The sequence below is a fragment of the Charadrius vociferus genome, unplaced genomic scaffold, assembly GCF_000708025.1.
Source record: "Charadrius vociferus isolate BGI_N301 unplaced genomic scaffold, ASM70802v2 scaffold472, whole genome shotgun sequence".
In the NCBI taxonomy this organism is placed as follows: Eukaryota; Metazoa; Chordata; class Aves; order Charadriiformes; family Charadriidae; genus Charadrius; species Charadrius vociferus.
Window position 1 is genome coordinate 249,813 of NW_009647735.1, and position 11,746 is coordinate 261,558.

An 11,746-nucleotide genomic window follows, 5' to 3' on the forward strand; every position below is an offset into this window, starting at 1 on the left:
GCCTTTTGTTGACCAAGGGAACTACATTAACTTGTGATTGCCCACAAGGAGCTGCTGTGCTACATTTGGGGGCTGTGTTCAATATGAAAACCCAACATATTCAGTCTCCTTTTGAGAAGAACTTGCAGTGAGAACTCGGCAGAAGGCAGTCCCTGCCAGCCCCTCCATCCACAGGGCTGCCTCTGAAGTAATTTTTCCCCAGCTAGCTGCAGGATTTACTCCCTCCCTGTGCCACTTGGTAACTGTTCGCAGGTGGCTACATGCTGCCAGGTTCAACCTGCCCGTGCTTAGTTACATGATTGACTGTCAAAAATGTTAAATAGGAACACAAAGAAATCTCTGCAATGAGGGACAATGGCCGGTTTTTCAATGTTTAAACAATCCAAGGATTAAATAGGCCTAAATAACTCCCTTAGGACAACTGTATTTCCAAAATAGTTGCCAGTGAGGTTGCTCGGATTGCTCAAAGTTTGACAATTAGGTTGCTCTCTTTATTAACTGTTTTTCTGTGTAAGTTATTTTTGTCCATCTGTGTGGTCCCACTAGGAATCAATTTACTAATGTCTGTCATCTGTCCAAACAAAACACATCTACTAATAAGGGAATTGCATCGAGTAGCACAGAATTTGTTTCCTCCTTTCAGTCTTCTAGGGAACAATAAAACTCTAAGTAGCTCCTGAGATCTTTTGTTGAAGAAATAATAAATTTTTCTTTCTGTCAACTAACTTTCCGCCACACCAGCTGAAGGGAACCAATGTTAATCTTCAAAACAGAGAAAGCAGACTTCTGGCAAACACTGAGGGCAGTACCAGTAATTCATCTTGCACTCTTTTCAGCTCCTCTTGGTGGCAGAAAGGTTGCTTTATGCGATCACTGCAGGTACAATGCTCCGGACGGAGACAGATCATGGCATTAGCTCTGTTGCTGCTGGTGCGTTGGGGTTTCCAGCTCAGCTGCTGAGTGAGCTATCAGAGGCCACCACTTAGGATGGGCTTTATCTGCTCGAATCCTGCCATGCTCCACATGGGAGCTAAACACTTACAATCCCAGATACTCCCGTAGGCTTTTCCCGTGTCTCTGTATTTACCTCCCACCAATGCAACAAGCTTTTGCTCCGCTTTCGTTTGCCACAAAGGTGTAAAGGTTGGAGAATACCCTTACTCCAGGTAAATATGCATTTGATGAGACTCCAGACAACATTACCTCTGCTTGTACGTGACCTACAAGCTCTGGGCTGGGCTGGTACCTCATTCTGGAAATGGCACTAGCGCTATGTGTCACCTGTACTGAATTAAAACCCAACAAGACCTGAGCAAATCTTCTATTTCCTGATGCTATTAGGGAACAGAAACCTCATTCTACTAAAAATCGACCATTTGCAATGCATCCAGACATCAGGGGCTGTTTTCATTTCACAGCTGTATTTTCAGCTCCAGGTGTTCTGCATTCTTTACTCAATGACAATTTGCTATTCCAGTTTACAAGCCTGAACAAAACTGTTCTCTTTAAAAATATAAACAAAGCAAACCAACCCCCAGATATCAGGAAGAAAATCCCCCCAAATACAAAAAGAAAGTCTCAACCTCAGACCAAGATAGCCTTGAAAAACAGCTCATGCCAAGCTGAAAAACACATTTGCAAATACTTTCTTCTAATGTAGCCCCAGTCACTGGGAAATAATTCCTTTGATGTGTCCTCTATTTTCCCTCATGGATAAAATGGAAATTAGACTCATATTCAGGGGAAGCATCACAAGTGTTTATGGAGGAAATGATTCCCAAAGAAAGTCTGGAGAAGCAACATATCTGTATCCTCCAGGGTTCAAGGACAGCAAAGAACACTTTTCTGGGAAATCTGTGTTGAATCCACTCCAGAACAGTATCAGGAACCACATGTCTACGTGACCACATCCCTGTCAGCTCCCTGGATTTACTGCCTGGTGGATGCTCACCAGCACCAGCAGATATCCAGTCCATGCTGCTGGTGCCATGATGGACTGCATCCAGACTGAAGAGATACCATCCAAACCTTTTGCAAGGCTTGCCTGTCCTATGAGACGGATGAATATCTACACATCCATTTGCCACCCATGGAAGGGCAGATGATGGGATGCATATTGCTGGTACCCAGTCCTCCCCTGCCCTGCTGGGACTCAGAGCTCACACACGTCAAAAACTGCCTTTCTCTTGTTCCTGGCTGCCCACTAAGCAGCGCTCACCCGCATCAGTGGCTGGAGATGCTCAGGCATTTGGCTTTTAGTCAAAATTTTAAAATAAACAGGCCAAAAATTAAAGTTTCTGTCACCAGTGGATACAACAACAAATAGCTTCAAGGGGACCAAGCCTATGTAGCAGCCTTGTTGTGTCTGACCATATCAAGGCTACGACTAAGAGCAGCAGAAGGCAAACAGCGAAACGGGCCGGGGGGGGGGGGACACGACACACGCAGCAGTGTGGGCAGGTGCCTGGGGAAGCACAAAATTGGGGTGCATCACAGACAGATGTGAGAACACAGTGTGTTCCTGGGAAGTGAAGCAAGTACCATTTCCGGCACGACTCAAACTGCAGCTGTCCTCGGACCACTTCTAAACACTAAGCACTAGTTGTGCGGGACATGAATCGAACTTTGCTGCAGTTTCACCTACTGTGAAGCAAAGTTCAGTTCCTGGGAACATTATTACACAAATGTCAACAAAATATCAAAAAAATTCTAAGGTGAAGCATGGGAGCGAGTGGACCGGTTGCTCCCAGTGGCATAGCTCACCCCCATTTTCCCTCTGCTTGGGAGGGCTGGATGCAGAGCAACTCTTGGAGCCATTGATGTTTCCAACAGGCACCTCAGTGCTGTTCTCGTGCTTTGGTTTGCTGTTAGGAATAATAATAAATACAGGCTGCATGTAGGATGCAACTCCAAAGTTGAGAACACAATTCCTGTTGAAATACCACAGAAATGAGCTCACTCTTCTCTTTTGTGGCAAGCTGGAGGATTGGGGTTTCTGCTTTCTCACGTGCTTCACACGGTGTGTTTGCTTGTTCTCAGGTGTGAGGAACTGAAAAGAAAACAAAGGTCTCAAAAGACTTTTGGTCAGACGATTTACGAAATGTAGGAAAAATGAGAAAAGTAAAACTTTGTGTATCTGTATCTTGGCCTGAGGTTGAAAAACAGACTCCCTTCTACACGCAAAGCGTACAGGGTAACTTCTGGCTGATGATTGCAGTTTTGCTCTTGTTTTTCTGGAAAAGCTGGTAGAAATTCATGATATATTCTTAGTGATTGTCCTATGCATCTTGTTTGAGCTAAAAAAGTCAAAACAATTGGCCCTGTTTATGAATACAATATTAGGCTCTGTGAGTAAGGCTATACATTTTTACATATGGGTTAGGTATAAAGAAACACCAAGAAAATGAAAAATAGAGGGAGAACACAGAATATGAATAAATGATAATTTAGACAAATGGAGGCAAGTAACAAGGGGGCAATTAACAAGCAAACATGCCATTTACAGTAGGAAGAGATCCGAGACTGTGCATCAAGGAAGGAGAGGAACAGTCATTAGATGGAGACATTAAAATCTAATCAAGACAAAGTACTGGACAAATAGCAATGAAAAAAAAGCCTTCTGCATTGGTGGGATGTAGCAAGACAAATATACTTAATTTTATGAGTCAGTTAGCTAAATAAAAATATTATGCCTTGGAAACAGAATATTGCAAGGGGGCAGAATTTAGTGGAGGCACCATTTTGGAAGAGATATCAAAACTTCATCTAGCGCTCCTCCAAGGGCAGCACAAAAATCATATGTAGTTTTTGGCACCAAGAAGAAAACACTGTATGCACGCAGTTTCACAGTGTGGTCCAACGAGGACTGACCAGGATGGAGGCAGCCCGGTCAGGGGCATGGTGAGTGTGTGTGGGCTGTAGAAAGCGGAGGAGTTCAGCATAAAGCTGCAGTGCCAGAGCCGAGGAAGTCTGCGGGTACCAGGGAAATTCCCATCACCCGCATCCTCGGAGATGAGCCAAGTGATGCCAGCGCAGGAATGCTGTGACTCAAAGGAAAGCACTTCCCCAGACCCTTAATTGAACACAGACTGAATTGACCATAGTAGCTACTGTGGGAGCTGCAGCTACTGTGAGCCCCGAACAAGAATGATAGACTGTGGGTAAAACCACGTGATGAACAGAAATAAAAAGGCAGAAAGGCTCGTTCATCACACAGCACAGAGAGAAACAAGCGAGCAGCTGCTGAGGAGGGATTTGTACAGGCAGGGTCGTAGCTCTGCAGGGATAGAGCCCAAAAGTGGTTAATTTGGGTGGGAGAGAGGTTTCAGGCTTTCCTGCATTACTCATTTGGAAGAGTTGGCAGCTGAGAACTTACAAACTCATTCAAGAATTTCCCAAAACTTCAGCCATGGGCAACTATGGGGAATTTCCTTCTCACCTACTTTTGCCTGGATGAGGGACATTTCCCAAAGTGCTGTTACCACTATTATTTGCAGATTGGAAATGTGAGCTAGTCAGTGAGAGAGGAAGCCAAAACCAAAGGAAATTTGCATCAACCTTTTTGCACCTATTTCTTCCCCCAAGTTTTATGAATCACCACCATTTCTTTATGTGTTTTATTTGTAATCTTGATAGATTCAATACCTTAGACAAAAAGGATTAAGCCATCAACCTTTGCATTGTTTCCCTGTAAGGAAATCTTTTCTGTCAGCTATCAAAAGGGGCTGACGAAATCCTGGAAGCCACTTGCAAGGATGTCTTATGGCTGGGCTTACTGTCCACAAGGAATAAACATTACATTAGTAATGATTTATCCCAGAATTTGCCCTCATTAAAAGTGAATTTCCTTTTTTATAGTGAAAATAGAGAATAAAGGCAACAGATCAAGTGAGCTAGTTATTTTCTTTGCTGATGAGCTGTTTGGAAAGGCGGAAAGTGGAAACTAGTGTTCTTAAGAAAGCTGCAGAATACACCCAGGTCACACATCTCCATACCTGCCCTTTCATGTTTTCCCAAGGAGCCAACAGAAAACATCCTGTCTTGGAAGATTCTTGTCTGTGCATGGCCAGGGGAGATAATCACTGTCCTCTCCCAGCAAAGGTGTGATCACCTCGTCTTGCGTCCTGTCTGAGGATGTCAGTTATGTCCAAGAGGCAGTTGTGTTGGATTTGGGGACACGTTGGAAAGTCCATCCCTCCCTTAGAGGGTATGCTAATCTTTCTGCTGCTCGAAGCCCAAAACAGCAGGGATAGGGCTGAATTCTCCAATCCCTGCTTCTGCAGCATGCAGGCTCCACTATTTTTCCATCAGAAAGGACACAGAGCAGATCAGCTGAGCAGCTTTTGTTAAGCCCTCCTGTTGGTTTGCTGCCTGTGAAGGTCCCACTGTACTGGCTGCATCTTGGTGCTCCTAGGAGCTGCTACGTGTCACTGTTGTCCTCAAGACCCTTGGCTTCATCACTCAGCCCTTCCTCATACTTGCCTGGCTTCTCCTTCTCCCTTTTCTAGTCAAAAGAGATGGTCGTTTGGCTGGCTTGTAATTTTGAAATGCATTTCCTGAACTCTGCAAGGATAGGGAGAGAAGGTAGTGAGATGGAATTGTGGAGAACTTCAGTGAGGAATCACAAAAGATGCTGGAGAAATGCCTGTTCTCTGAGGATAATAAAGATGGGAAAAGTCAGATCCCCAGACAGGAGACCCTCCATCTCTTTAACGAGGGGAGAAATGGGAAATCTTGGCTGAACATTAGACAGTAATTGTTCTGGTTTCTCAAGCAACCTAAGAGAAAAAAAAAAAAAGTAAGGTAAAAAATGGGAAGAGTACAGGCTGTGCATACCATAGACATAAATCAGGATGGCCCAAAGAATCACAGCAGCTGGCATGACTTCAGAACCAGATAAATAGTTAACCGCCAAAGAATAAGAATTAGGACTTGTTTTATAGGACTGAGCTGCAGAGTTTTTTACAAAGAAAACTGCCTTCCTACAGCTTCCTCAAAATCTTCGAGCCTGCTAAAAACACTCTGCAAAATACAAGATATTCAGATGATGTCATTTATCTGCATTTCCTCAAGAAAGATCTTCTCAGCCTGGTATAAAGGAAAAGAAATAGTAATAGGATTGTTTTCAGTGTGAAGAAGAGAGAGAGGCTGTAGGAGTGATGGGCAGTTTTCACGGTGCCCCTTGGCAGTGTTTCGGGGTGTACAAAATTACACTACAAAGAAGCGGAGAGTGGACGCCGATGAGATGGTGAGGGAGAAGTGCTGGAAACCCTCTGGTGTCAAAAGTAAAGGGGAATACTTTGGACTGAAGAAAATTGAAATTTTCTTACCTCTTGCTGAATTCTAATGAAATTCAATTGTATTTCCTTTGCTAAGGAAAAAAAAATAAAAGTCCTCAGATGTAAAGAGCACTGCTAATCAATGTACTGAACTTGCCAAAGCCTTCAAACAAAGGTGCAGCACAAAATAAACAGGTTATGGAAAAATACTGGAAACCATCTCATGCCACTGCAGAAATCAATTGGGGATGCTGTGTTCATTCTGCTTGCGTCAAGGGAGATACCGGTGGGTTCAAAGAGGAGCACTGAAAGCCATCAGTCATCAGGAGCGCTTACTAATGCAGGTAAAAATTAACTGAGGGGAACTGATTAAAGATTTCACCACAGCCGCCTTTCCCATGGCTGGTCCCATGGCTCTGCAGGTGCTTTCCTGCCCTGCAACACAAAAAAAGGGCACGGCTTGGGTCTGGACCACCCAATCTCACCTCTCCTGCCTTCTCAGTGATTTTATTATTATTTTCACAGAGTCAGTGTTATGGAGGAAGCACTCTGATGAAATGGGTGGTGCCCTGGAGAAACAGAGGGTTTGCCTTACGTTTTCTGTGGGTTATTATGAAATTTCAAGCTGGTGAGAAAGTGTGTAACTTGTTTGTAGAATTGATGCGCTTGCAGCTGATGGTTCTGTTTTATCATCTGGGCACAGAAGCAAAATAATCAAATAAAATAGAAACAGTAGTTGTAAAAAATAAAACTGCTATGGGCAGCCTCTAGCAAAAGCTAACTCATTAAAATCAAATACAAACCCAAATATTTATACACTTAAATCAAAGCAAAAATTATATTAATCACCAACCAGTCAAATCCCTTTTTTCAGGGACTTTCTTGGGCTTTGGCAGATGTCCTCTCACCAGTGCCAACCCAGGATGGCCGTTGCTCTCTGAGCAGGCAGGAGAGCACAGGGCTGCCTTCTCTGCCTGCTCCTCAGGTTGCGGCTGTAACGACAATCCTTCGCAGAACCTGGATTTTCAGCTGCTTTATCTTTCTAGAGCTTTCCACCACTTAGAGAAGCGGTGAGGGGAACGGCATGCTGCTGAAAGAGTTGGTGTTGGATCAGCAGCAAACCCTCCCCATTGATCAGAAACCAATGGACTGCCACTGTCTTTAACTCCTCCTTTCATGTACTGACTCGAGGCGTGAGATCGGCAGTCACAATAAGGTTGGGAGCTGTGGTACGTGTTCATGTGGCTGGGAACATGCCGGTTTGCTATTCTCCGTGATGTCTGTGGGATGCTTCTCTGAGACCTTGTGAAGGGACTCCCCTGCCCGGAAACATGGATGAACTTGGCTTAAACAACGTCATCCCTGGAGAACAATAAAGGGTTAGTGCAAACGTAATCAGCATCAAACCTGGGTATCCCAGGCAACACCAACACAAACACTCATTGGGGATAGCCCCATCCAGCTAGATATAGTGCTGCTTTTCATGCCAGAGGACATCTTTTCTTTGCTTAGAATAAAATAATTTTTTTACTCATGGATAATGTGTTAGCTCATGCAACATTCAGACGAGTTGAGGATTACACCCTGTAATCTGCTCCATCTCGAAGCATGTATTTGTGGAAGTGTCTGGGACTCCTCTTCCACACAGGTCATCAGTTTTTCCAGACAGCTGAAAGTTAATGGCTACCATGATTCAAGCGAGTAATTCTTGTGAAACCAGCTCTGGGGATGTTGCCTAGCAAAACAAATTCTGTCAGCGTAGCCCCGTGCTCTGACGTGGTACTGAATATGCGACGCTATATATAAAACCCAGGAAGCAATCCAAGGGAAACGGCACATTTTAGCTCTGCTGCAGACCGTACACAGAATACAGTGATGCAGAAAACTATTCCTGGCTGCTTTTTCCAGCAAATGTAAGTATTTTTGCTTTTAAACTAAGTAAAAGCTAGTACCATTTCACTGCAGTCAGGATATTCAGTGGCAATCTGGGGTTCAAATTTGTTCTCTTCTGTATATTCTTTGACACACAATTCCAGGAGGAACTTTAAAAGGAAGTATTTCTTTAAGAGTAGGAAATATTTTGTGTACCTCTCAGACTACAAAGACATACCAATGACAAATTAGAGGTTATTATTAACTGGAATTTGTAAAGTGTCTCAGGGGAGCGATTTCTGTGGAGATAAAAAATAGTACTGCTGAAAACACAAAGTGCTAGTTCAGGAAACCTCCTGTGAGCTTGAACTGAGGTTTCATCTGAATAAGGACTAAACAAAAACTGTCTAAGTGTCACTGTCCATGTGCAACAATCCTCCTGCGGGTGACCTGTCATGAATACCACAAGAGGCTTCTTTGAAAACTGTAAATGAGTAGACGAATTGGCTCAGGTTGCCTTCTTCACCCATTCTGGCAGGATGGGAGCGGCTGTCTGGAAACAGCCCCTTGTTCCTGTTCCCACCTGGCCATATCCCAGGCGTGATCCCATCTATCCCTACCCCGGTGCAGGCAGAGGGAAAGGTCTGCTGATGGAGAGCACCTATTCTCCATTCCCCGAGGTTCTTCACGGGTGGCAGGATTTCCCAGCTGGAGGGAAGCTGCGGGGTTGGCTGCGGAGGAGGATCCTGGCAGCAGGAGCTCAGGAGAGCCGTGCTGGCAGCCACCTTCTCCAAAGGAGGAGCCTGCGGCTTCAGACCCTGCTTTGTGCACTCTTCATACATCTGTTCTTTACCCAGTGACTCCTTGATCTTAGATATCTAAAGGCTATGTCTGACTAGTGGTGTGCCCCGGACCGATCTCTGGCACCGAGTTCAGCCAGAGTGATGAGGACTGTATCCTCAAACCATCTTTGCAGTGTGGGCAGTGCAGCCACGCTGCCTGCGGGCATGCTCCCTGCCTCCTGCTAAAACCCAGCCCACACCTGCACAGCGTTTGAGAGGGTGTCCATTGGCACATGCCAGAACTGTGCTGGGGGCCATTGGAGCTGTCTCGAGACTATGAGTAACTGAGCTCCAGCACCCAGGAACATCTCCCAGCTCTGCTTAATCTACTAGAGCAGATGCATCCAAACAACATTTGGAGCAAGTATTGGAAATCGGGATGCCCTTCTGCCTAGCAAACATCCGCAACTATCTGTGTTGTGATCCATGAGCATTTCCTGATCCCAGCCCCTGGCTCACGGTGTCACCTGTTTTCCTGCACTGTGCCCAGATTCCTTAGGTGGTACGAAAAGTGTCCCCGCCTCAGGAGAACCTGTAGCCTGCTGGTTGGGACACCCATGAGAGATAAACATCTAAATCCCCTGCAGCAAAGGAGGAAATCGAACCTTGTTCTGCTACATTCTGGATGAGAGTTTTAACCACTAAATCATAGTGTGAAAGGGGTGGAGGGTGGCAGGAGGGAGCCACGGCAATGATCCTGTCTCCTGGGGCAGCCGTGGCTTGAAAGAAAGGACACCACTGACACATCTCTTAACAAAAGGTGGGAAGGCATCTTCCACCCAGAAACTCCAGTTCCTTTCCGAAGTACATTGTGGTGATTGGTAAAGTACTGGCAGCATTATGTAAAATGCCAAAGTTTTCAAGAAGGGAAGATGTGAAAAACATGCTGAGCTCCTTAGTGAATGGACTGGCTGCTTCTGGGCACCTCCTCCAGCTGTATCAGGTGCTCAGCATCCTTTTCTAACACTCATCATTAGAAGAGCCTATGGGCTCATCACCAAGTCCTGGGGTATAAGTCAGGACCCAATGCCCAGAAGCTCAGAGTTAAAATGCTCCACAAGGACATGATAAAGTTCTGCTGTAACTCCAGCCATTGGTGTCTTATTCCTTTCAAACTCCTGAAGTGAAAAAAAGGATGGAGGAAATATATGAATGAGATGGGCTTAAAGGAGAAATCTACTGTTGTCCACATGGCAAACTTCTGTTTGATTCAGTTTGTTTTCCAATGAAATTTTATTTCCACATTCTACCCAGGACATGTAAAATTCCAAAGTTAGTAAACTGCACATTTTGCTCACTCATTCAGCTGCTCAAACCAGCTTAGATTTGTTTACTGCCCCTCATCTGGGAATCACAGCCTCGAATTTAGCTGAAGTTCTGTGGCCAAGTATGTTGATCTTCAGCACACAGCAGCCTGGCCAGGTTACACGTACATGACAGTAATCAGTTGTCATAAAATGAGCAAAAATCTTTATCAAGGCATATAATTTGTCTCCTCAAAAATATACTTAATGAAAATATACACAGAAATAGGCTGCAATAAAAAAAAAAAAAAGATAAAATGTTCTTAATGTACCTTTCCAAAGGAGTAGCTTGCTTGAGTAACAAGATAAATCAGTACATATCACAGCTTGGTTCTCCTCCACTTCTAGCTAGACTTGTACGAGCTTTCACACTGTGGGTTTCTTAATTTCATTGATGCTCTGTATCAAAAGAAATGGTCAAACCAATGCTCAGACATCAACACTCAGAGATTAACTCTTCTCTTCAACACCTCCTGTATCCTCAGCAGTGAAGCAAAGCCACTTCTTGATACTTCAGTATAGACTAAAGGGGCTGCACCAGGACTAGCAGCAAAGCCCCTTGACTTAATTGAAAGAGCACAGACCGTTGATTTCAGAGAGACTTTGCTTTTGTCAGAGAACGCAGAATCATTTTTCTAGTTAATCACTGTGGAAAACTAGTAAGGGTAAGATGAACTGTATCACGGTTTAGCTGAAGTACAGGACTGCATTTTTCCTCTCTCTGCCCTAAAGGATTCCACTAACAAGTTGGCTCAGACACTTAAAAAGAAAAAGAGAAAAGGTGCATGTGACTCTTGGATGAGTCAGCCCAGTACAAATCGAGCCTCAACAAGCAACGGGAATCCCACTCTTAAAAAGTTGGCTTAGTACCTTCCATAGGAATCACTCAGAATTATCATTTTCCCATCATCTCATCAAAAGAAGAAAACAGGCAAGGACTAAAGCAACCACCCAGACCTGTTGGGTAACTGTACTGGAAAAGCTTTGAAGTACATGCTCCAAGGTGCTCACACCAAGAATATTGAGAATTTACATAAGGGGATAAGTGCTCAAATATGAAAGAAATGGCATTGTTACTTTTAGCTAAAGGTCTGATCCCCTCACTACTGATCTCATTTTAGATCCAATATTCAAAATAAAGGGAAATAACTGGCAAAGTTTTAGTAAGAGCCTGGATAGTCTGGATAAAGATGTGTTTGGAAGCATTATGGCAAACAGCTTAGGCACAAGTAAATATGAACTTGAGACACAGCACAAATGGCTTTGTAGATAGCTCATACAAAAGTGTTAGTATAACTATAACAATGATATTATTTTAAAGATTGAAATGATTACTTTCTGAGCAAAGACTATATTGCTGTCTCCCAGGATGTCTGGAGAATGAAGGTCATGAATTAATGTTCTGGTGTGACATGAGCCATAGCTTAAATATTATCTGAGCACATCATTC